At 44.9% G+C, this 25,960-nt stretch overlaps 1 long non-coding RNA gene across 1 annotated transcript; it reads right to left on the bottom strand.

The window, feature by feature from the left end:
- Positions 1–19,099: 19,099 nt before the first annotated feature.
- Positions 19,100–24,504, bottom strand: LOC120384575. Its single transcript, XR_005588960.1, has 3 exons — positions 23,334–24,504; positions 21,682–21,802; positions 19,100–20,351 (listed from the first exon to the last, which is right to left on the bottom strand). It is a non-coding gene; the product is annotated as an uncharacterized LOC120384575 (long non-coding RNA).
- Between the last annotated feature and the right edge of the window lie 1,456 nt (positions 24,505–25,960).

Raw genomic sequence — 25,960 nt, 5'->3', positions numbered from 1 at the left:
ATGTCCCAGATTCCCCCCACCCCCTCTTCTCACCCCACTGCCCCCTCCCACCTACTCCTTATTCCCCACCAAGGCCACCACCTCACCTAACATGTGCATCTTCTCCAGGGTCCAGGCACCAAATTCGTGGAGCTATGCCTGCATGGCTCTACTAATGCTCTCATGTGTGGCTGCCCAGGTGCGCACCTTAGAGGGAACTATCCACGGACCACCTGAATGGAGCTCGCAGACCACTGGTGGCCCATGGACCACAGTTTGAGAACCTCTGTTCTAGGTCATTTAACTAGGTATATGCTGATTACTGTTTAAAAAATGATTTATGTGAATAAACTTTGCCTCAATAAAATCCAGTGACAGGCAGTTCCAGAGGTTAATTATGTGTTGTGTAAGATCCTCACATCAGTTTTAGTCTTGATGCCTTTTTATTAAGATTAGGTATCTCCTTGTTCTTGTAGTTCTGACTGAATGAGAGCAAGAATGCCTGATTGATCTCCACATCAGTCATTATTTTATACATTCTATTACGTCACCTCACTCATCTCTCTAAATTAGTCTTTGTCTTCTTAATCTATCTGTATATGAAAGTATTTCCATGACTAATCATTTTGTTGCCTTTCTGTATGACACAGGCTACAGAACTTCCTCAAAACTATTCCTAGAGAAGATCTTTTAGAAAACTATCCAATCTTGATTTAAAATTTGTAAGTGATGGAGAACATAAGAACGGCCATACAGGGTCAGACCAATGGTCAACCTAGCCCAGTAGCCCGTCTTCCAACAGTGACCCAGTTCCAGATGCTTCAGACGGAAGAGGGGAATTATCAAGTTATCCATCCCCTGTTGTCCAGTCCCAGCTTCTGGCAGTTAGAAGTTTAGAGACACCCAGCGCATAAGGTTGCATCTCTGACCTTCTTGGCAATAGCCATTGATGGAGCTATCCTCTATGAATTTTGGCCCTCCCCGGATCCCCTAGCAACAAATTCCACAGGTTGACTGTGCATTGTGTGAAGAAGTACTTCCTTGTGTTTGACCAAGGGCCACCCAACGAAATTAATAGGTAGTAGGTTTAAAACAATGTTTTATGTGAAGGGGTAAAAAACACTTCCTTATCTGCTTTCTCCACACCAGTAATGATTTCATAGACCTCTGTAATATCTTCCCTTCATCATCTCTTTTCTAAAATGAACAATCCCAGTCTTTTTAATCTCTCCTCACGTGGAAGCTGTTCCATAGCCTCTAATCATTTTAGTTGCCTTACACTTACACCTCTCTCCCCCACCGCGGTAATTGCCAGGATTGGAGAATCCACCATGATCCTTGCTAAATTGTTCTAATGGTTAATTACCCACACTATAAAAACTGTACACCATTTTTCCAGTCTGAGTTTGTCTCACTTCAGTTTCCAGCCATTGAATCTACCTTTCTCTGCTAGATTGAATAGACCATTGTTGAATATTTGTTCCCATGTAGATACTAATAGACTAATCATGTCATCCCTTAACCTTCTCTTCATTAAGCTTAATAGATTCAGCTCTTTGAGTCTATCAATCTAAGACATGCTTTCTAATTCTTTAATCATTCTTGTGGGTCTCCTCTGAATCCTCTCCAATTTATCAACATCCTTCTTGAACTGTGGACACCAGAACTGGACCCAGTATTACAGCAGTGGTCACACCAGTAGCAAAAAGAGAGGTAAAATAACTTCAGTTCTCCTCAAGATTCCCCGGTTTATGCATTCCAGGATCGCATTAGCTCTTTTGGTTACAGTGTTACATTGAGGGCTCATGTCACTTGATTATCCACAATGACCCCCAAATCTTTTTCAGCCACTGCTTCCCAGGATACAGTCCCCCATCCCATAACTATGTCCTACATTCTTGGTTCCTAGATGTTTACATTTAGCTGTATTAAAATGCATATTGTTTACTTGCACCTATGCGTATATCTCATGTCCACCTTGACCTAACCAGTCTCCCACCTTCTATAGCACATCTTATTATCCACACCAGTTGCATCAGGATGTCTTATAGACTATCCATTCTCTATCATGAGAAGGGTTATCATGTAAACTAGGAAACGGGCAGGGAGTAAGATATGTCCAAATATGTTCCCTGCTTTGCTGTGAGATTACGCAGTTCTTTGAGAAACCAGGACAAAGCCGCTGCATTGCGATGGAGTGTAAGCTGTGCATTCGAAAAGTGAAAGAAATATTATGGGGCATGTGCTCCTCCTATGAGATTGACATGATGGCAAGATCCTGAAGCAGAGCTATGATCAGCACATTCACTTTTGGTCATTAAACTGAAGAAACAGGACAGGGATTCAGCAACATTTTGCTAGTTTGCAGATACACTCCCTGCTTGATCAGAGTTTTTGACAAGACAATGATGTACGCAAGGCTGACAGAGAGTACATTAGATCAAAATAATGAAAGAAACTGACTCAGGCTAAGGTTATATTATTTTCCTACATTGTCTCTGTAGTTCAACAGATCCTTGGAGTATCAGAAAGAAGGAGGCTAGCAAGGTGGAGGGAGGATATCAAAGGTATAGCATTGATTCAGTGCTCAACCACATAAAGGCACTGATTGCCAAACACAACCCTCTGCCTGCTGAGAACATTAACATATTGAAAGCTTTAAGGAAAGTGAAGGTAGATTTAAAAGCATGCCAAGAGAAAGGCAAATACTTGGAAAACAGGAAGGACAGAGAATGGCAAACACAGCAACGGAAGCAACAGAGATAAAGGCAAATATAATATGCAGCAAGAGTAATGGACATCGAAAGGCAAATACGCAGAAAAAAAAGAGACTAAAAGAAGAAAGGCTGCATCATAAAGCTTTCTGGAGTTTCTGAATCCCATGAAGACGGGACTTGTGCATAAGGATATTTTTGAAACAAAGCCAAAAAGAGATTAAAACCCGCTGCTTTAATGAATACATACAACAAAGAATACCTACGTGAGAATCCCAGTTGTCATTTTAAAAAAATTCTAACCTTCATGGTTGAGGAAAAAGCTTGAAAATGTGAACCACAAAGGATCAAAAACTATAACACAAATAACCGCTCTCCACCCAAAATGTATTATTTTATAAAATCTCTCTCTCTTTTTTTGGTGTGGGGGAACCTAACATGATCTTTGAATGCTTAGAGTTGGCAATACTGTTTTGTTAGAGTTTACATCCACTTCCCCTGGGTGCAAATGACGACACAAGGTGCAAGGTGGTGGCGAATCAGGGCCACGGTTTTCACTTTTATAAATATATTGATTCAGCTATTAACTACCCAAAAGGTCAGATAAGGAAAATAGGAAAATTTTTAATTCTTTTCAAATGTCATTGCATGCTAACAAGGCTGTGCTAGATCATGGTCAAAACACAGCAGGATGGTTTACTCAAGGAAGTTTTGAAACTCACAATTTACCACCAACCCAAAATTTGAAACATACATAATCCACAAGTGCAATCTCTGGAATAAATCCTAGTAAGAAGGGATTTCCTATCTGACTACAAGATAAGATAATTGTTTGTGTTCAAAGTACAGTATCTACCTGATATACTCATGTTTTTGTAAGGAAAGTGGTGTGTATGGGTTCTTTGGAAGATGAAAGTATTTTCTGTTACCCCTGAGTAACTGTGGTTCTTCAAGATGTTATGCAGATATGTAATCCACTTAGGTGTGTGTGCACCCGGTACACTGGAGCCAGAGAATTTTGGCTAGTAGTACCTGTAGACAGGGCCAGAATAACCTTTTGTGGGCCCTGTGCCAAACATATTTGTGGGCCCCCGTGGGGGCAAAGGAGCATGGCGTGGGGCAGTCGGTCCCTAGAGCAAGGGGTTGGCCAGGGGCAATGGGGCATAGTATAGTGGGCCGGCCCCACTCCACCCATCCCAGTGCAAGGGCATTGTATACAAACCGACAGTTGCCAGATGCACACTGGCCCTCCCAGCCCCGTTTGGCCGGGGCAGTTCCCTTTTTAAGCTCTGTCCTGGCCATCCCGACTTTTTTGACAAAAATGGGCGAGCAAATGAACAAATGCCCAGTTTGCCAAAAAAAAGTCCGGTGTGCCCCCCTAGCTTGGCATGGAGGAATGGGGCGGAGGTGACGTGAGGTGTCAGGCAGCAGGGCTTGGGGGGTCAGCCCCAGCCCCAGGTAGAATGAAGCTTGGGGGTGTTGGGGGCCAGCCCCAGCCCGTGGTAGTGGTGTGGGGAGGGGTCAGCCCCTGTCCTGGCAGCGGCATGCGGAGCTTGGGGAGGGGGAACAGCCCCTGGCTGCGGCGTGGGGAGCTGTGGGGGAGGGGTCAACCCCAGTGGCAGATTTAGAGTTAGTGGGGCCCTGTGCTTAGCTTCATTTTTGGGGGCCCTTTTTGGGACCCAGCCAAGAAAAAGAACAGTCTCTTTTATCTCCCTCCACCCCCGTTTTTCATTCATTTTTTTCTTCAGCCTCCCTCCTCCTATAAGTAATAGCAAATAAATGAAAATAAAGTGAGGTACCTTGATTGTTTTTGTAGTTTAACTTATTTTTCCACAGGCCACTTGAAAATTGCTGAGGATCTCGGCAGCCCACTTAATGATCTTTCCAAATACTGTTTGTACCGCTAGCTAATTATTGTAAAGCACTTTGGCCAAGAGCGCGTTATTAAAAAAATGTAAAAAAATTGTTGGAGTGCAGGATCTCGCCAGGACTTGGGGGCTCAGGGCTGCAGGTGCAGGGTCTGTGAGGGAATTAGAGTGCAGGAGCGGGCTGGGATGCAGGGTCTGGCCAGGAGTTAGGATGCAGGAGGGGGCTCAGGGTTGGGGCAGGAGGTTGGGGTGTGGAGTGCTTACCTGGGGCAGCTCCTGTTTGGTGCGAGGGGTGCAGGTGAGAATGTGTGTGGGGGGTGCAGGAGCTCCTGTTTGGTGCTCAGGGGGAGGATATGGGAGGGGTGCAGCAGTCAGGGCATGAGGTGTGGGGGGCTGGGTATGTGTGGGGGGTGCAGGAGTCAGGGTTGGGGTCGTGGGTGTGTTGGGGGGTGCAGGAGTCAGGACAGGGGGCTGGGAGTGTGGGCTGGGGTGGTAGGGGTGCACACAGCTCCCCATCCCCTGCCCTGAATGGCTCACGCCACGTCTCTTCTCCACCTCCTCCTGCGAGTGTGCTGCGACCCCGCTCCTCCCCCTTCCTCCCAGAGCATAGGCAAATAGCTGTTCGGCGGTGGGGGAAGCGCTGGGAGGGAGGGGGAGGAGCAGGTATCCGGCACGCTGGGGGAGGAGGCAGAGAAGAGGCAGCGGAGGGGGGATTTTGGCTACTGGTGGGTGCAGGACAGAGGTGGGGGGTGGAGAAGAGATGCTGGGACCTTGGGCTGCAGCCCAAGCAGAGCAGGCCAGGCCGGGGCCCCTTTGGAGCCTGGACCCAGTGCCATGGTGCCAGTGGCTCCATTGTAAACCCGGTACTGCCTGTAGAGGGGCAACCACCTCATGGCCATAGCCCCTCCCCTGCCTATCTGAGGCATCACCACCCTACCCACCTCAGTTCCTTGGCACCGAACGCCCAGAAACTAGACTCTGATGCAGAGAGGACAGAGGGTGAATGGTGGAATACTCATTGTGTCTCAAAAAATCAATTACAGTAAGTAACCATTTCTTCTTCTTTGAGGAGCTGCAACAGTATATTTTGCTTAGGTGATTGTGGCAGAGCTCTGACCTTGCTCCTGTGGGTCCTGCGCTTCTAGGTGGTTTATGCTAGCCTCAGTGGCTCACTGTGACCCTCCATGTAGCCCTTCTCTCTCTAGGGCCAGGGTTACAGTCCACTGAGCCCTTTTCATCATAGGCTGCAAGGAGGTTGGTGAGAGAACTCCCACAGTCTCTGTTCAGCCTCCTGTCCTGACAGGGACCTGACTTCCCCTTCCAGGAGCTGTTCCTGTAGTGGTGGGTTGGGGGGAACCCGGGCCTGCCCTCTACTCCGGGTTCCAGCCCAGGGACCCTAATGGTAGCAGTTGTTGGCAGCCAACCTTTCACTGCCAGAGTTGCTACATTTCCCTAGACCACTTCCCCACAGCTCTCCTGCTTTTCCTTTCTTCACCCTTACCTTAGGGCTCCTTTAACGATGGTTTGAGGGTGTCTTCAGTAACCAGCCCTTCAGCCGCACTTCCTTTCCTCTGGCTCCCCTGCCTGACTGGAGTGAGCCCTTTTTATAGTAACAGCAGGGCCTTAATTAGAGTCAGGTGGTCACATTAACAGAATGGCCTCACCTGACTCTTTACAGGTTAATTAGAGTCAGGTGTTCTCATTAGCCTGGAGCAGCCCCTGCTCTGGTCAGTCAGGAAACAGAAAACTGTTAATCCAGTGGCCAGTATATCTGCCTTCTGCTATTCTGCTGTACCCAACTGGCCTGGGTCTATCACATGATTTACATGAAGTACCTGCATAATGGGTCATAAATGTATGTATGGACAACCACGTAGCAGCCTTTCAGTTGTCCCATATCACTATGGAACACTATTGATGTTGCTTGCGCTCTTGTAAAATGAGTTCACACCCACAGAAGAGGTGTAGCCAAAACTATTTCATATGCAGTCTTGATACAGGTTGTTATCCATTTAGACACTGTATGTAGGGGCAAGTGGACTCTTCACAGACTATCTGTATATGACACAAATAAGCGAATAAACCAAATCATGAAAGAGTTTAGTCCTGGCCAGATAGAATGCTAGGCATCCCCTGACATCCAATGTATGGAGATGCTGCTCCTCCTGAGATGAATTCAGCTTAGGAAAGAGCACAGATAAATATACCGCTTGGTTCAAATTAGGGTGAACAGACATCCTGTTTTTAAAGGGAAAGTTCTGGATTTATGCCCTTCTGCTGGTGTCCCAACTTTTTCTTTCAACTCAGACACTTCCTCCTGCAACTTACTACTGACCCACTCACTGTCACATATCTGCTTCTGCATTCCTACAATCTGTGCTGCTTGTGCCAGAGACGTAGCTCTGAGAGCATCAGATTCTGCCTTCAAATTAATCACTTCACTTTCCTTTTCAGCTCTGATTCTTTCCAATTCCTGCACCTGGTTTTTCAACTGATCTATCTCCTGATCCAATGTTGTCACGACCATTCACAACCCCTGCAAAGCAGCCTTTTTCTTTGCCCTAACATTCGGACCTCCCCACCTTCCTGCACCAGATATCCCATTGCTTGTGGAACTGCAGGAAGGCTCCGGGGCCAGTGAAGGCACCGGGCTTCCAGGGTCCATTACCCTCATACTCTTGTACAAAATCTGTCAAGCTGTTTCCCAACATCATATTCAACTGTTCATTCTTTCCAGTTGTTACCCTGTCTCTGGACATAATTTTTCCACTCGAGCAGGTGTCAAAGTTAGACTCAGGACTCACAGTTTGTCAGACCACTCTGTTTTATTAGCACAGTGCTCTGCTAATAACACCCAGATAATGTGAGCACCATGCAAGACACAAACTAACTCATTTATACAGATAAAAGGGCAAGCACGTAACAAGATAACAAAGGAAGCAGAATCTGATAAGTTTACCTGGGCTAGACATGCATATCTTATTTCCTTACTAACTATTCCCGATCTTCTGTTAATGTTTTGCCATTAGCACCCTTGTTTATGCCTAATGTTTCTTTTCCTGGCACCTGTATTTCAACATATCTTATTTCTGCTTAAAGGTACATACAACATTTCTTTAATCCATTCTTATTTTTACAATATAATTCATTCTACTTTCACACAGGCAATCAGCCTGAGTTCTGAGTCCCAGTAACGGAATGTATCCGTAGATTAACTCGCAAACTGTGACATGGGAACTTGTAGGGAGCGACCCCACCCTGCCGTCTTTTACCTCCTATTGCAATGGACAAACTACAAACTGTTTGTACCATCCATCTCCTTCCTTTCCACCACTCCTCGCTGGGGCCTCCCAATTCTGTTACCCAGGGTTCTTTCAACCCAAAGCTCTTCGTAACTTTTACTCTGTGCGAGGAGGTGTCAGGAAATAAATCAGGGGAGACACGGCCGTCCGACAGATAGATGGCTGGCACAAATAGGACAACACAAGAGTGCTTTCACTTAAAGCCACACTTTACTTAGTCTCAAGCACTTACACACTTCAACAACAAATCAGTAAAACACCTCCAACCCTTGATAATTACCAAAGCTGAGTGTGGCTCTCGAGTGAGACAGCGGCCAAATCTGGTGGCCAAATCTTCCGTCTGCCGGTGGGGTCCGCAAAATGTATCCAGACGGAGAGTCCAAAAAGAGTCCCCAAACAAGTCCAACTATCTCAAGCTTTTTTCCCCTTATTTATACATTAGTAATAGAATGACATGTCCCTTAAAGAAAACTTGTTAAGCAAGCAGTTCCAATGGGCAAGCAAGAGGCTCCTTCTGATTACTGATTAACCAGGTGTGGGTTTTTCCAGAGTTTGCAGCCTTGAGACCCCAATAGACATTCTTGGGGCATATCCTGCTCTGTTAAAATGCATGTATCGGCAACTTCAACACAATTCTTATCAGGAAGGACGCAGGGTCAAGCTGCCCTTTCTGTGGCACCCAACCCCCTCCCCTCCTGCCTTGGTCAAGCTGAGACTGCTGAATGGCCAATTTACAGTGTGCCAATTTAACAATAAGCCATAGTGGTTTCAGGCACTTTACTGGTTTGCCAAAATCTCCCTGTACAGTGGGAGCCGCAATTGGCCGAACCTGCAGATGTGGCAGGTAAACAAACCAGCCTGGCCTGCCAGGGGCTTTCCCTGAACAAGTGGCAGCCCTAGTTTGAGGACCGCTGCTCTAGATATTGCCTTAGTTTGGTTTCTATGGCAATTCCTATATTCATTCTCACTGTAGACACCTGCAGGCTACAGGCCTGAACCTCCTCTTTTGTCTGTGGCTATGGCTACACTGCAGTTAGAGTTGGGACTGCAGCAGGTGTAGACACACCTGAGTTATCTTTAATCTAGCTTGCTCAGGTACCAATAGCAGTGAAGCTCTGACACATGGGCTGTGCAAACCCACCTGGACCCTGGACCCAACTCAGGCACCTAGCCTGCATTGAAGGCTGTGCTGCCACAACTTCAGTGCTATTGGACTGGTGCTAGCTAGATTTAAAGTTAGCTCATGTATGGCCATGTGCTGCAATCGCACTCCAAGTGCAGTATAGACATACTGTATGTCAAAGGGCCAGCCATAAATGGTGTGAAGAGTGCAAGTACTTCACTAGACTTGTGCTACTGGCAGTACTAGCACTGCAAAAGGGAAAGGCCAGAGAGGATCTGGGCCCAGCACCAGCCAGCATGGCTAATCCAGCACACTGCGCCGGTTTAAAGGTAGTGGACCTCCCTCTGTGGCATGCATTTGCCCACTATCCCCAGAGGCATGCTGGCCAATTCAGAAGTACACTAGGATTTGTGCCACAGCCCAGCCCCTCCTCACTTCTCCAGGAACAGCCAACAGCTGAAAGCAACAATCTGCCCTCCCATGTTTAGGGTTAATGTCAGCCCTGTGAAATCTTGTTGAACTTAATATGGTTGCACTCAATAATGAGATCCAAAAATGGCCTTAAATTTCCACTATATTCTCAATCTTATTCCTACATATCACTTTGCCCTGGATTTAGCTCTCAACCCTTTAATTTCTCTCCAGTTGTGTGACAGATAGAAAAACAGCAACACAAATAATGTTTAAATAATAAGACTGCTGTGAAAGGAAAAGATAAAAGCCAGGAAATTCTGAATTGAAGACATCATGCTGTCCTGAACTCAAGCCATCGGAAACAAAGAGATTAGATGGATAAGCTTTAAAATATAAAATAAGAATCTGTCTTAGAACTCCCTGACCTTTGACAGTTTGTGTTTCAATCTTACCATGATATAAATGGAAAGTTTTACATTTAATTTCCTCATTGGTATTTTTTGGGGGAGGAAGGGACAGGTCTGTAAAGAAATATACCTTATGGGATAGCTATCAAATTTTACATAGAATCAAAGATTAGAACACTCCCAGAGGGCCCATACACACACATTTAAATATATTGCTATATTTATTACATTTTTATGGCTCAAAATAGCTTAGGTTGCTAAAGCCTGTGGATAAATATGAATTTGTATATGCTTTTGGCCTCATTTTCCCCTTTATTAAACCAGTTTTATACCACTATTCTATTGAAGTCAGTGCAGTTACATTGGCATAAAACTTTTATAAAGGACTAAAGAGTGTGAATCGTGGGCTAGAGTCATCTTCTGCCATTGTTTCCACCTCTGAGTGCCTCTTTGCTCCAGTGGAAATGAGAATAAAAGATGAATGGCAATAGTGAAACAGGTCCTCTTGTTACAAAACCTTATTTATGCAAAATGACCCCACCCTAAAATGCATGTTCGCAGCTCATCGTTTTATGTCTAGCCGACCTATGGCCTAATCCTGAAATCTTTACTCAGGTAAAACTCCCTTTGCCTAAAGGTTTATAGAATTATTTCTTTACAGATTATTGACCTGGTAGATCATAACAGCTGGTGTTAACCCAGCTTCCTCACATCTATAATAAATCAGTTTGCAATGAATTCATACACCGAACATTTCATTTTCAGTGAAAACATTCTTTTTAGCTAAAATACCCACTGTTATAAGTTTACATTTGAGACTAATGGCCTACAAATTTCCTGATTAAAAACTGTTCTTTAGCACAGGAAAATGAAATATCTATCTATCTATCTATCTATCTATCAATCAAAAGTAATACAAAGGGTTTCGGGAGGTTTTTTAAGCTACTCCTGAGCTGAGAATTTGTCATGCCACAAGAGACACACAGCACTTTGCGTGGCCAGACCAATCAAAGTGATTTCACTTTGGAATGAATTTATGACCCAGTTATAAGTCCCTGAAGAAAACATATTTAAAATGGAAACACTGTAGCAATACAACGGGCTGCTTTTCCCTTCCTGGATTCTCATAATAGTGTTATGAACCTGATATTAAAAGAACAGTATGTCAACAATGCACTGGAGCCAATGGAAGCTATCAGTCTGTAATGTGCAGTGGGTTTAAGCAGCTTAATAGATGGCAGAATTCACATTGATTAATGACTAGGGAAGTACTCAGTGAATTGGAGGTTTCAAGGAATTACAATCCGATTAAAATTCCATTTAGAAATGGAGGGATATAGGATGTTAATCAGTCTAAACAACAGATTAATAGTGCTGGGTATTTGTAATGGTCTGGGCTATTGTGACAAAAAACCTAAACTAATTTTTTATATTTAGAAGAACTGGAACATGTCAGAGTAAGCCTACTCCATCCAGAATGCTTGACATTCATTGTTTGGCATTTGTACTGCGAGAACCCAGTCACCATACAGTCAACTCTCATGACAAAGAGTAATCTACAAGATCACAGAGGCCTCTGCAATAAAGTAAATAAACCATTTTGGCTAGAACTACATCAGAGTTTAAAACTATGGTGATTTGGATACAAACATAAAGATGACTTTGAGGACCTGCAGTAAGGAAGGACTGGTAAGTGGAATGAAGGTCCTGCTTAAAGCAGTTATTGTAAAAAAGGACCCAATTCATCACTGCATTACAGTTTGATTTGTCAGCTCCATCAGAATAAAGAAGCTATAAAGCCAGCTAACTGGCCATTGTGAAATCCCCCTGACATAATAGGCCACCACCCTGCAGGTGTCACCATGTAGGGATCGTGTTAGGGAGTTCCCAGGGACATTTGGGTGTGGCCAGAGGAGCCCCGCACTCCAGCTATTCCTGGCTGACACAATGGCCTCTAAACCTGTAAGCAACCATATGCAAGTTTTGAGCCACCTTACATCTGCCTAATCTTCACCAGGGGCAAGACAGTCCTTGACTGACCCAGGAGAGGGGAGGTCCAAACATATCAAAGCCACCCAAGGTGTTGGAAGTAGCAGTGGTGAGGGTGCAGTAGCACCCCTGGCTTGAAGTGGTTTCCATCCTATGGGGTTTACAGTTTGGATCGGTGGCTTTCAGCGCCCGAACTATAGAAACTGTTCCAATGCCACTGAAACCACCTTTGACCCTCCTCCATCGCAAACCCTGCAGTGAGATCACCTCTGGAGCAGGAATGAATTGGTCTCAGATTACCACCCCAGACTCATGATTTTTATGTGGTTGGTTTATCAATGATTTTTTTCTGTACCTTTTCCAATTCCAATATATCTTTTTTGAGACGGGGTGACCACATCTGCACACAGTATTCAAGATGTGGGCATACCATGGATTTATATAGAGGCAATATGATATTTTCTGTCTTATTATCTATCACTTCTCCCTTTTTTCCAGTGGAAAAAACAGTCAAAAAGGAGAAAAGGAAAAGAAAGAGGACAAGCATCCCAAATTCCAAAACTGAAAGTAGAACACAAACATTTTTCAATATCCAAATGGAACCCTATATTTTAAAGCAAAACAAAATGAAAATTTGTTTTGTATTGAAACGTGAATTCAAAACATATTTCATTTCAAATGTTGTGTTTGGAAAATTGAAACACTTCATTGATATGTTCACACAAACAAATTCAGTTTTGTTGCAGCTGCATTTTTCCAACAGGAACATTTTTGGACGAAAACTTTTGGCCAGCTTTATATATGTAAATGGACTATAAAGGGTGTAAAGCAATGAATGATCATCAAACCCTGATTTATCAAGTTAAAGAACACAAAGCTCTTCCAGATGAAAGGAAAGGTCTCAGACTAAGGTTTGGTCTACACTACAAAGTTAGGTCAATGCAAGGCACCTTATGTTGAGTTGACCTTGCTGTGGATGTGTCTACACTTAAATTTCACTCCCGCCAATGTAACAGCTCCACTACGCCAACTTAATAACACCACATTTCCAAACAGCATAGAGTCAAGGTTGATGTAGTTAGGTCGACACAGTGTCAATGCAGACACTGCATTACTTACATTAACTGTTACTGGCCTGCAGGAACTGTCCCACAATGCCCCTCACTGACCACTCTGGTCACCATTGTGAACTCCGCTGCCCAGGAGCCAGGTGGACAGAAAGCTGCCCTGCCCCTTTAAAGCCCATGCATTTTTGAAATTCATTTTCCTGGTTACTCAACGTGGCCAGCATACCTAGCAGCTCTCCATTGTTGTGTGCAACTGTACAGCTGACCATGGCGGCTACATGCTGCAGACACGCTCCTGCCTGGAGCACACAGGAAGTGCTAGATCTCCTGGTCTGAGGGGAGAAGAGGCTGTGCAGGCACAGCTCTGATCCAGACATAGAAACATCGACATCTATGAGCAGATTGCTCGAGGCATGCAGGAGCAGGGCTACAACAGGGAAGAGTAGCAGTGCCACATAGATCCAAGACAGGCATACCAGAAGGCAAGGGAGGCCAACAATCAATCTGGTGTCAAGTCACAGACCTGCTGCTTTTACAAAGAGCTACATGCCATCCTCAGAAGAGACCCCCCCACCCGCATCGTGGATACTTCCAAGGAGTCTGAGTCACAGGCCCCTACCATGAACAGCAAGGAGGAGGAGGAGGAGTATGAGGGACAGGCGACCAGGGGATCTAGCGGCACAGTGAGCCAGATCATGTTTTTGACTCCACTGCAGTTCAGCCAGTCTAGCACGGATGACCCTGATGCAGGAGAAGGAACCTCAAGTAAGGATGCAGTTTGCTTTGAAATTACAAGAATGGAACCCCCGAAGTAGTAAGACATGTCTGTTGATTTGCTCGTTTACCTGTGCTAGGAGAGGTAGTGAAACAACCAAGAGAGGTAAAGTTGCTGCCTGCTTTTCATTCCCCTCTAGAGTTAGGCAGAGGGGGCCACGCAGAGCGGTTTGTTTATACTCTCCAGGATGTCCCATGAATTCTCCGTAGAGATCTCAATGAAACTTTAATGGAGGTACTCTGCAAGTCTCTGCCAAAGGTTTTGGGGATGACTGCTTTATTTCTTCTGCTGTGATAGGACACTTTCCCATGCCACTCCGTAATTACTTCAGCAGGCACCATTGCAGCACACAGGCTAGCAGCATATGAGGCTGGGCAGCATCATTACGCCAGCAGCAGCTGTGCTCTCTCTGCCTCTGTTACCCTCGGGAGTGACAGATCAGCTAAAATCACCACTTCCTGTTCCATTGCCCTATACAAATATACTGATGCCTATGAACTATCCTCCCCTCATTTCCCCAACCCTGTGCCCCCAAGGGCCATACTCACCATGGCTGGTGCTGTGATTGGCACCATGTTGTATCAATCCCAAGGAGAAGTGAGACTGTAGTGCTTACAATTTTCTGGGATCAAGGGGAGTGAGTTCAGTATCCTACATTTTTATTTCTGACATGCAATGGTACCTCTGTGTGTTGTATCTGCAGCTGCTGTTATTGTGGCCTTCAGAGACTCCCCCTCCAGTCCTGCAGAATGCCTGAGCCAGATGAAGAGTAGACAGAAGCAGGCTCAGGATGGTGTATTCCAGGAGATGCTGCAAGTCTGTGCTGCATCAGGGAATGAGACCAGGGCCTGGAGGATGACTCTTGCAGACAGCATTAAGGAAAGAGTGGAGAGGAGAAAGGCCAGGGAAAAGGAGAGAGAGAGATGCACCAGGACATAATGGGGCTTCTCAGGCAACAAACAGAGATGCTGCTTAGTCTGGTGATCCTGTAGATCCAAGAATCCTGGGCTTGCCTACCTCTGCACCCCACAGACAATTCAATGTCAGGACCTCCCTACACTGCCCCCTCAATATTCCACGTGGCATCACGGTCACTGCACTACCCCTACCACCGCACCCTGGGGGACATTAAAGATGATCACAGATCCATATACACTTACCCGTGAAAGACACGGTTGGTGTATGTATACGTGAAATGGAAATGACTGTTCTTTCCCTTTCATAAGTTCTGTTCCCTTAAATTTAATAAGTTCTAAACGGTTTTTTATTTGCCACATTCATGTTACAGAATAAGATTCAAAAAAATTTTTTTTTTACTAATTCATCTTTCTACGTTCACAACATATGCTGGCTAGTGCTGAGCAGATCTGACACCAACCAATTTCCTGTCACAGAACCCTTAACATCATTCACAGACAATATTAATAGGTGCATTGACAATGTTATATTCCTACACACAGCAGCACTCACTACAAGATTCATACTGGGCTGCAAAAGAACAAGGCCAGGTAGAACAAATTATAGCAACACACACTACTCTGGCTCCCTATTAAAATGGTCTTTCAAAGTCTCCCTGAGCCACATAGGTCTGCACTGAGCTCTTCTTGTAGCCCTGTGTCCAGCTGTTCAAATTCAGCAGACAGGTGACCTGTGGAACTCCTTCCCAGAGGATGTTGTGAAGGCCAAGATTATAACAGGGTTCAAAAAAGAACTAGATAATTTCATGGAGGATAAGTCCATGAATGGCCATTTGCCAGGATGGGCAGGGATGGTGTCCCTAGCCTCTGTTTGCCAGAAGCTGGGAATGGGTGTTAGGGCATGGATCATTTGATGATTACCTATTCTGTTCATTCCCTCTGGGGCACCTGGCATTGGTCACTGTCAGTAGACAAGATACAGGGCTAGATGGACCTTTGGTCTGACCCAGTGTGGCCGTTCTTAAGCTGAGCCTTTAGCTAAAGCACTCCTAGGTGCTGTCGAGGTGGTCAGAGTATGGCTTCACAAGCAATGGGAGCAAGGGGTAGGCTTGGTCTCCCAAGATCACTATTGGCATTTTAACATTCCCAATGGTAATCCATCAGTTGGGAAAGAAAGTCCCTGCTTGCAGCTTTCTGAACAGCCATGTGTTCTTAAAGATGCGTGCACCATGCACCTTCCCTGACCAGCCCACACTGATGTTGGAAAAGCTTCCCCAGTGATCCACCAGCACTAGCATCACCATAGAAAAGTAGCCCTTCCTGTTGATGTACTCTGTGGTAAGGTGGTCTGGTGCTAAAACAGGGATATGCATGCCATCTATCGCTTCACTGCAGCTTGGGCATCTCATTGCTGCAGTATCATCCACTATATCCTGCACATTGACCAGAATCACAGTTCTACATAGCAGGAGATGATTGATGGCTCTGTACACTTGCATGACAGCCACCAATGTGATGTATTTCCTGACTCCAAATTGATTCCCGACTGTCTGGAAGTAATCTGGCATTGCAAGTTTCCACAGTGCAATCACCACTCGCTTCTCAGCTGTCAGCGTGGCTCTCATTTTGGTGTGTGTCACCCCTCACCCTGCTCTGTACGCCCAGAAAGAGCAAAGAAGTTCTCCCACAATTCCCTGTGAAAGAATTCATAGTGTAGCTCAACTTACTGCAGTGCTAAAAACTATGGGATATCTCCCACACGCGTGTTACTACAGCCCCGATGTGGACACAGCAACTTGCGTGTTATTTCCATGTGGATGTTCTTGCTTTTGCTAGATAACTCAAGAGGAGAAACTCCCATTTAACTTCCTCAAGTTAACTCTGCAGCGAGGAAACATTGACAGAAGAGAGAGTCCACTTTGGATATCATGATATCCTATACTTAGTCCAGGGGATTGGATTAGAAGACCTTTCAAGGTCCCTTCCAGTCCTATGAGTCTACAGGATACCATGGACTCTTGCAAAATATGCTACTTGAGAAGAACATAGTGAACACATGAGAACATCAGACCTATATTGTTTCTTGTTGTTGCTTCCACAGCAACATTAGAACAGAGATGTCAGCTGAAGAGAGATCTAGGTGATGAAGACACAAACTAACTTTAGTTCTGTAGAAAATACACTGGTTTCAGGGGGGGTTGTTTTGTTTTTTGCTAGCACTGACTCACATGCGCACACCTCTTTCTCTACTCAACCTCCTGGAGTTTCACTTCAAGATATAGGTCCCAATAAACCCAAAACACAAAGTAATACTCAGGTGAATCTGCCCCCTTGTACCTGGTTTCATGTTGAAACCATGAGTTTCCTGTGGCTTTCAAATGAATAATCTTGGGTTCAGTCTAGTGGCATAAAGGGGCTAGAAACCAACGGAATATCTCCTCTGGGGATTATGTAATGGAGTTATCAGTAGTACGGGCCAGTGGAACAGCCCTACACCACCATGCATCCCTAGTCTCAGCCTGGGGGTCTCCCAGGGTTGTGACAAGGAAGGGGAGAGGCAGAAGGATGAGAGGATGTAGCTGAAACACACTGCACTCTAGCTATTTAAGGGTGACAGATGATCCCTAAGTAACCTTTGTATCCAGGGCATAAATTAGAGTAGACCTAGGGGCTGTTTTGTTGCATGGCAGGGGCCTCTACTGGCTCCTGGCAACCCCAGAATCTGGCAAGGGCAGAGGTGGCATAAAGGCACCTTTCTTCCCTGCCACTGTCTGGACTGCTTTGATGTCATCTCTGCCACTGTCCAAAATTGGGGCCTTTGCCTTTCTGGAGCCCTTTGTTTAAAACAAAAAATTTACAAAAGGAATTGATCTGTTAGAGCTGGTCAGAGAAAGGTAATTCCATTTTGCAGAGCATTTCAATATTCTGAAATTTGGTTTTGCACCAGTTTGGAATGGACACCAAAAATTCTGAAGTTCTCTATGAAAGGGACTGGAATCTTTGCTCTGGGGCAGTCTACATCACAGGCTGCAAAGGAGCCACAAGCTTGGAAGCCAGGACTTGCAGGCTCCCCAATAGCTCACCATGTGGGTTGCCTAGGAGTCAGGCTCGAAAGCTGACAGGAAACCAGGCTGGGTTCTGTCAGAACTTTGTAAAAAATCAAACCATGCCTGCAAAACATTTAAATTTTGACAAGTCAGCATTCTCCCCCAGAAAAGTGTTCTCCTGGAGAATTTCTAACCAGCTCTGTTATCTCTTATCTGTCTTACAGTTCTGTACTGCTACCTGTCACCATGGTATCTGAGCACCTCCTATGTAAAATAGAAGTAGCAAAGTCCCTAGCTGTCCTCATGGAGTCTCTAGCACTTTTCCTTTTTGGGGGTCAAAACTCTACTTGGGATAGAGACTCATTTACAATCTCTAAAGTTTATTAACTTAGGGAAACATTCATTTAGGAAAACATGACATTTGTATCATTACATGTAAACCTCTGTAAAGTGAGAACCACAGGAGTTTCCTTGAAAGAGGAGAAGATTTAAGGCAGTCCTCATTAGCTTCGAAATGAAACTGGCTTTAGCTGAGCTTTGGTATTTATATCATGGTGTTAACAGTCTCACATTTCAGCTATCCCAAAACATTTTTTGTATAGTTCCTAGGAATGTATTACCCTGGTCTTCTTTTTGCTTCATTATTTGCAAGATTGGTTTGCCTTGGCATGGCTGCTACATACAAGAACAAAAATCTGGGACATTTCAAAAAGAGCTGTGCAAAGCAACCACTAAAATTTAAATTGTTTAATTGGATCCAACATCTGTTATCAATTGAAGTAGTGAGCACTGATCCAAATTTGGAGTTATTTTGGCAAATCAAACATTTTCTAAAGATTCATCAAGATAACCACTAACTAAGGAAATTTGATTTGTAAATGGATGAAATCTATGAATAACTCTTTATTTGCATATATTTGATTTTATCACACTAATTTCTAAATGGAACATCCTTATAAATAAACGTTAGTTCCTGAAAAAAAGAAGACAATGTTAAATATTTCTGGATACTTCTACACAGCATTATAAATGGTTAAGTATAATTTTTCCATTTGTAACTCTAGAACAGTGGTGGGCAACATGGGCCCACGGGCTGCATGCAGCCCATCCGGGTAATCTGCTAGCAGGCCGCCAGACAGTTTGTTTACATTTGCAAGGACACCTGCAGCTCCCAGTGGCCGCGGTTCGCTGTTCCCAGGCAGTGGGAGCGGCGGGAAGCAGTGGCCAGCACGTGTACATATGTAAAGTAAAGGACTGGTTCCATAAGACTTGTCAGATGTGCCTATGTCTGCAATTCACACTTGGGGCTACTGGTCCTTTCGGGGCCAGATTAAGACCTCTAGAGGCCCTAAGCATTGAAAAGATTATGGTGCCCCCCCATATGTAATTCAAAATAAAAACAATACTATGCCGCAAAATAAAATTTTATTTTTCAAAATGACACAAAACTTACACGTATGCTGAAATTAAAATAGCTTCTTTCTAGATTTTCTGATTGCAAAATTCTGGATAAGTTCATCGAAGCTGACACGATGAAGCATGTCCACTTCCATACACAATAGGGAAAGTGAATCAAGACTGTCCTGACACGTTGTTCTCTGAGGGTTTTTTATTCTTTTCTGCTGAGAAAAAGAGCATTCTGCGGAGAAGTTAGTAATCATCAATATTAGTAAAATACGTAGTGTGATCTCTACATTTGGAAATACACATTGTATTCCATCTTTCAATATTGTGTTATGAAGATCAATGTGACCAAATTTCATTTTTCCTGTTTCATTAAACTTTGTGTGCATATAACAGTGGAACTTCCATACTTCTCCACATAGATTCATGTTCAAGTCAACAGGGTATGAGTCAACTAACATTCCCATATTTGAGATATGGCCTGCTAAAAATGGGTCAAACTGAGCCACAAGCTCCAACAATCCCAAGAAATTTCCATTCTGCAATGATCCAAATGTGTCATTTGATCCCCAGAGGGGCAGACCACGTTCAGCTAATGTTTGAATAACAGCTATAACACGCTATAAGACATGTTGCCAGTATTCACGCTCCCCTTTAATTTGTTCTTCCAAAGCCCTGTCTTCGATTTAAATAAGTCAACATTGAATCTCTGTGAGTAGTGCTATTTTCATGTTGTTCAGTTAAAACAGTGTTCCGCCAGTCTCTAAATCCATATGCAGCAAACCAGGATGTTGAAGGTTTATATGCAAAAAGTTTGCAAACAAAACAGTACACAGACCCTGTTGATGGTGAATACAGTAGCCATTCTTGAGTGTATTTCTCACCATTCGCTTTCATGCTGAAAAATATTTTTTGTGGACAATATCTTGTTTGTTTGCCATTGGTAAAAGTCCGACGTGATTTCTCAAATGGCCCAGTGTGGTGTTGACAGTCATTTGGTCCACGATCTATCCAGTAAGCTACATCGTCGGTACTGAAATCAACCCACATACCAGGATCTTTTCTCCTATTATTTACAGCATGAGCAGGTTCAGTCTCTGACACATCCACACCTTCTAGAACAATGTCTGTTTTACCACCAGGAGTAGGATGATCAGTTACAGTCTCTGACACAGCCACATGTTCTGGAATGGTGTTTGTTTCACCAATAGAAGAAGAGTCAGTCTCTGAAACACCTACAGGTTTTGGAACGATGTCTGTGCTACTGAGAGAAGATGTTGCTTCTGATGGATTTGCTTTGAAAAATGATGTCAGCTTTGGAAGATCTATGTTAGAAGGACGCCCCCTGGATTAGGTGGGGATAAGTAATAAAAAGAGAACAGAAAAATGGGGGAAGAGTGTGTAGTGGAGTGTAAGGAAGTCTAACAAAGTTCTGATTTTTCCCATGATGACTACTTCGATGCTTTTTTTGAAATATCAAATATCAATTTTTTTTAATCTCATTTTTTTGGTGCCCCCTGCTTTGCTGGTGCCCTAAACACATGCTTAGTCTGCCTATTGGGTAATCCAGCTCTGGGTCCTTTAACTAAGGGGCACCTTAGTTTAGTCCCATTTCACTTTAGTCCCATTAGAGAGCTCAGAAGCACATTAGAATGGTGTCCGCTACGGATTTACTGATGTACATGTCGTTGTAAGTCAGCCATTGGTAAATAGGTACTGGATCACAAAGTTCTGTTTCAAGGAGAAATATGTCGTAGCAGGATTACTGTGAAAGCTTGGGTCTAATGTACAGTGCTCAATGCCACTAGATGGTAGAGCAATTGTATTTTTGTTTCATGAAGATGTAACCTTTCGTAGTGATTTGGGGTTATTTTATTTGCGATATTACAGTTTTATATGATGTTGACCTAAAATGGTTTGGATTTTAATTAATCTCTCTGCCCAATTAACAGTTGGCATGACCTGAAGCATAAGAAAATAAAAATGCATTTTCTGCACTCTTCTGAGTATGAAAGAGGACTCAGAAAGGGGATTGAAAGGTGACACAGAGAACTGAGGAAGCTTTTTAAGAAGCTGGGGGTTGGACATGAGTTGCATTGTACCCCTGTTTTGACTTCAAGGAATTCAGAGATGATCTTTTTCCAAGACTCAGACTGGAACTCATTGTATGGAATCTGTGTCAGCCAGGGGAAATTATGACATCTGTACAAGACCTGAGGCATGTCAAGATAAAATACCTAGATCTGGAGAAACTCAAGAAGGTTTGTGGAAAGCTAACTGCAAATTTACCTGCACAACTTTCCCCATAATTTCCAACCACCTGCTCTAAAACCCAGAACAACTAAAGCACAGAGCATTCCAACACTCCCCCTCCTTCATCCAACACAGTTCCGCCCAGCCCCAGCCGGCCAGAGCGTGGTAGGATTCATTGCACCATCTCTGTGCCACACTGTATATGAGGTTTAGTTACTTTTTAAAGTAATATTTTTACATCCCAGAAAACAAGGCAGCAGTTTAAAATATTCACACTTAAGATCCAGAAAGTAGAGAGGGGGTTAATAGTGATCCGATTCCTATGCAAGCAACTGGATTTGCAGTTATAGTAACTGGAACATCAAACAGTGTTATGCAAGGAATTAGTCACTCGTAACAAACAGCATGCCATGAATACCTACAGGCTCTGTATATCCAGAGATTTGTGGAAGACGTACTGCTGTCAGTAAAACATCCTGATTTCAGGGGTGCTGAGTATCCACAACTCCCCTTGCCTTCGGTTGGAGGTCTGGGTGCTGATCACTTCAGAAAATCAAGACAAGTTTTTAGTGCAGTAGTTTGTCATGTTTCCTCCTATGGTCTGGTGAAGATTCTGTTCCCCTGCTAAGGGCCATTTATACTGCTCTAGAGGCATAAAGCAGTGAAACAACTCCTAAAGAATAGCCCTAGGATAAGCATGGCACAGTGCTTATCCTATGTGCTCCACCTGGAAGAGCTGCGAGGGGCAATTTTCTCCTACCGACTGGACCATGCTGCCTACTCATTACTTTGCAAGCCACACCCAATAGTTTTTAAAATGTATTAATCAGTTACAAGACCAAACAGGGATTTATACAGGCCTATGCAGTCTTCACTTCTACCTCACTGCTTCAAATCTAGCTCAAGTTGGTAGTGACCAACAGAGCCGTGTGAATACCTCAAAATATTTTCCTTCAGTTTTCTAAGATTTCACCAGATTTCTGCCAGACTCGCTCTGCTTTTGTGTTCATTCCTCACAAGCAGTCAAGCCATAGTGTTTATGGACACAAGTGTTTGGGAAATGTAAATCTGAACATTGCATGTGTAAGTCATTGCAAAAACTGAGTATTAAAGGCAAGAATGTGACCTGCCTTAGAATGCTGGACGGGAAGGCTGAGGGGCTGTAAGACCCTGCGTGACTCCCCTGTGTGAGTTACATACATCTCGGGTCACAGCGAAAGGGGTAAAGCAGCTTCCACAGAGCCCATGCACTCCATCCTGCACAGATGGGTGGGGTAGGTGAAATTTGGGGCACCACATTTCCTGGTGCCCTGCGCAGCTGCGTGCTGCTCCAGCCCTTGCTTTGCCTCTCCCCCATGGCCCCTGCCCCTGCTCTGCCCCAGCCCTACCCCCACTCCACCCCTTCCCTAAAGCCCCAACCCTGCTCCGTCCCAGCCCCCCCATGCCCCCTTCCTGCCCCTGCTCCACTCCAGCCCCGCCCCCACTCCCCTGAGTACTGCGGCAGGGCCGGGCCTGCACTCACCAGCAGTGAGAAGTGCAGCGACCCAGACCCAGCCACTGGTGAGTGCTGGGGGGTGGTTCCCTCCTCGCCTCCGCAGCCAGCCCTGACCCCCCCCGGAGGCCTGGGGCCCCACACCCCACCCCTGCAGGGGGGGCTGCATAGGGCCCAAGAATAGCTAGGGATGGCCCTGGGGTGGGACCAAGCCTCCTGCCCTCTCCCCACACCACCAGTGCTCCAGCAAGCAGAGCTGAGCCAGCGGAGAGGGGGAAGAACTCTGTTACCAGTAAAGACCACTGACCCATGCTATGAATCGGTTTAGCCCTCTGAAAGATGGGTAAACCCCACAGGGATGCAGAAAGGGTTAATTAATGAATTTGTAAAGACCTTTGAGATACTTGAGTGAAAGTTACTATGGAGGTATAAAGTAGTATTTCATTTGCAGCTGGAAATGAAAGACAGGCATCCTTCCATTTCATTATCCATTGTACACCTTTGGAAGGGTCAACTTACCACTGGCACCTCCTTGTGGCCAGGCATGGTATAGCAGCTCTTTCTCAACAGGGGGTCTCTTACCTGTGGCTGCTCCACTTCTGCAGTGGCCTTGTAGCCAGGTCACTTCAAAATCTCAGCCATTTCAGGATAGTTCATGAACAAAAAACAAGGGGAATTAATGTAAATAAACCATATTAGTAAGCAATAATGGGGAGTAACTCCCTCTCAGGTTGCATCAGGATCTGGTCCTTCCTTCCCAAAGAGAGGAGCCTTCAGGCAGTGAGTGTCTGGGAAGCTCCTCTCTTCCATCACCCCTTCCCTCAGCAGCTGTGGGTTAAAGGTCTATTCTCATCCCTGGTCCGCTCAGAAGTGAACTGTTCTGCTCCCCTTTTAAGCTTCTCCTCTGGCCTGTACATGCCTTGCCTGGCCTGTCAGAGACTACCACATCACAGAGGAAGAGCTGGTTCAAGCTAAGTCTTAGCAAGATGGACATTATGCTGTATGGCAAAGGGAGACAGTCTGGAGAGCTTGCAGCACAGTGCAGTCGAGCATGAGCACCCACAAATCATCAAAACCTAAAGCTATAATATCAACATCTAATAAGCTTCTTGAACCTAAGATAATTGACGGTAGAGTAGTTATAAAAAAAAGCTATCCAGGAAACTAGAACAGAAGTAATCATGGTAACAGGAACGCCAGCTGCCCTACTGCAAATGGGAGAGAAGCTTGGATTTCAAACAAAGGGACAAAAGTGTGTGAAGGAGGATTCAAACCATTCCAGTGGAACCAGGTCGTCAAGGGCCCATAAAGCCCCCTTTTTTGTTTTGTTTTTTTACTTCTTGCTGTCTTCTTCTGTCCTGGGGCCCTAGCTTTCTCCATTTAGTGCGCCAAATGGTATCCTCAGGGCCCTGTTTAATGCTTTGTAGATTTCAATGCCATCCACACCAAAACAAGGGAGGATATGGCAGCGGTTATTTTAGAGAAGCTGAAAAAAGATATGGCTGATTGCAGGGGACAAGCTATGACAATGAAGCTAGCATGGCTGCAACATACAAAGGTGTTCAAATTGAATTAATCAGGTAAATCAGTACATGTTGTTTGTCCTATGTGCTGCCCACTCACCAAAACTTGATGGAGAAGCTGTTGTGTTGGCTGTTCCCAAAGCTGTTCTGTTGTTTGCATTTGTTCAAAGATTTTATGCCCTGTTTTCTGCTTCTACCAGTCGTTGGGATGTGTTGAAAAAGCATATTAGCATGACATTAAAATGCCAAAGCACAACAATATGGCCAGCCAGAGTAGAGGCAATCTATCCACCATGAAATCAGGTTGAGGGTGTTCTTAACACTTGAGACAAGATCAAGGCTTTACACAGCAAATTCTGAAAATATAATTGAATATGGCGCTCAACTCTGTTGCACTTCTCAGTTTCAACACTAGATGGAGCCAGTCACAGAAAAGGTGCTTCTCCACTAAACAACATTAAGCAAAGAAAATAGTTACCACGAGTCACCAGAAATGGCAGCACCGAAGAAACGCAAGATAGCAAGTGAGTGTAGAACAGGGGTTGGCCTGCAGGCCACATCCCCTGCTGAGCCCCGCCGCCGCGGCCCGCGCGAGCCCGCCCCTCCCACACCCCCCCCCCCCACAGCCTCAGCTCGCTAGCAGGGTGGGTTGGATAGAGGCAGGAGAGTCCGGAACAGGGGTTGAATGGGGCAGGGGTCCCGGGGATAGTCAGGAAGGAGGGGGTTGGATGGGGTGGCAGGGGCAGTGAGGGGCAGGGGTTCTGGGGGCAGTCGGGGACAGGGAGAAGGGGTGTGGATGGGGCAGGGGTCCCAGGAGGGCCGTCAGGAATGAGAGGAGGGGTTGGATGGGGCGGCAGGGGCCCAGGGGCAGTCAGGGGACAGGGAGCAGGTGTGTGTGGATGGGGCAGGGGTCCCAGAGGGACCATCAGGGAATGGGGCAGTTGGATGGGGCAGGAGTCCTGGCCGGGGGGGGTGGTAGATAGGAGGTGGGGGCTGGGCCATGACCCCTCAGGCCAAATGCTTTACACAATCTTATGCGAGAATTTCATTGAAAGCTTGCAAATAAATATTTGAGTTTTTGTTTCTTGTTTTGGCTGAGATGTGCCATACTATCTTATTAAAAATTAACATTGTAAGCAAAAAATTGCAGAGACATTCAAATGACTCACGGTTTAATTGGTGGCCTTCAAGACTCTTTATCAGAATTATGGTCTTCTAGGTTCATTGCAGGTAAGTCTGACAATCTGAAACATTAAGAATATCCATGCAATTGAAAGAGGAACAATTTTGAAGGAGGAAAGTAATGCCAGGCAAATTTGCAAAGGACAAAAGGTCATCAGATCCTGAAAAAGTTTTTGAATTTGAGGTTTTTCAACCCATATTAGACACAATATTAACACAATTGGGTGATAGGATTCATAAGTACAACGGAGTCAAAGAAAGGTTTGCTTTTTTGATGGGTGAGAAACTGAAAAGTCTCAACTGTGAAGACCTAAAGAGGTGTGTTCAAATCTTAGCAAGCAGCTTACCTTGTGGATTTTGAGAACAAGATCGAGCTCATCACCAGGTTTTGTAAGTGAATCTTTAAGATTGATTTGGAAATGAAGGTAACCAATGATCTCCTTAGCTACATTCACAAAAGGTCTTAGAATGGGAGTTTCTCTAACACAGAAACTGCACTGTGTA

This window comes from Mauremys reevesii, linkage group 1 (genome assembly GCF_016161935.1).
Source record: "Mauremys reevesii isolate NIE-2019 linkage group 1, ASM1616193v1, whole genome shotgun sequence".
In the NCBI taxonomy this organism is placed as follows: Eukaryota; Metazoa; Chordata; order Testudines; family Geoemydidae; genus Mauremys; species Mauremys reevesii.
This window is presented reverse-complemented; position numbering and strand designations above follow the sequence as displayed.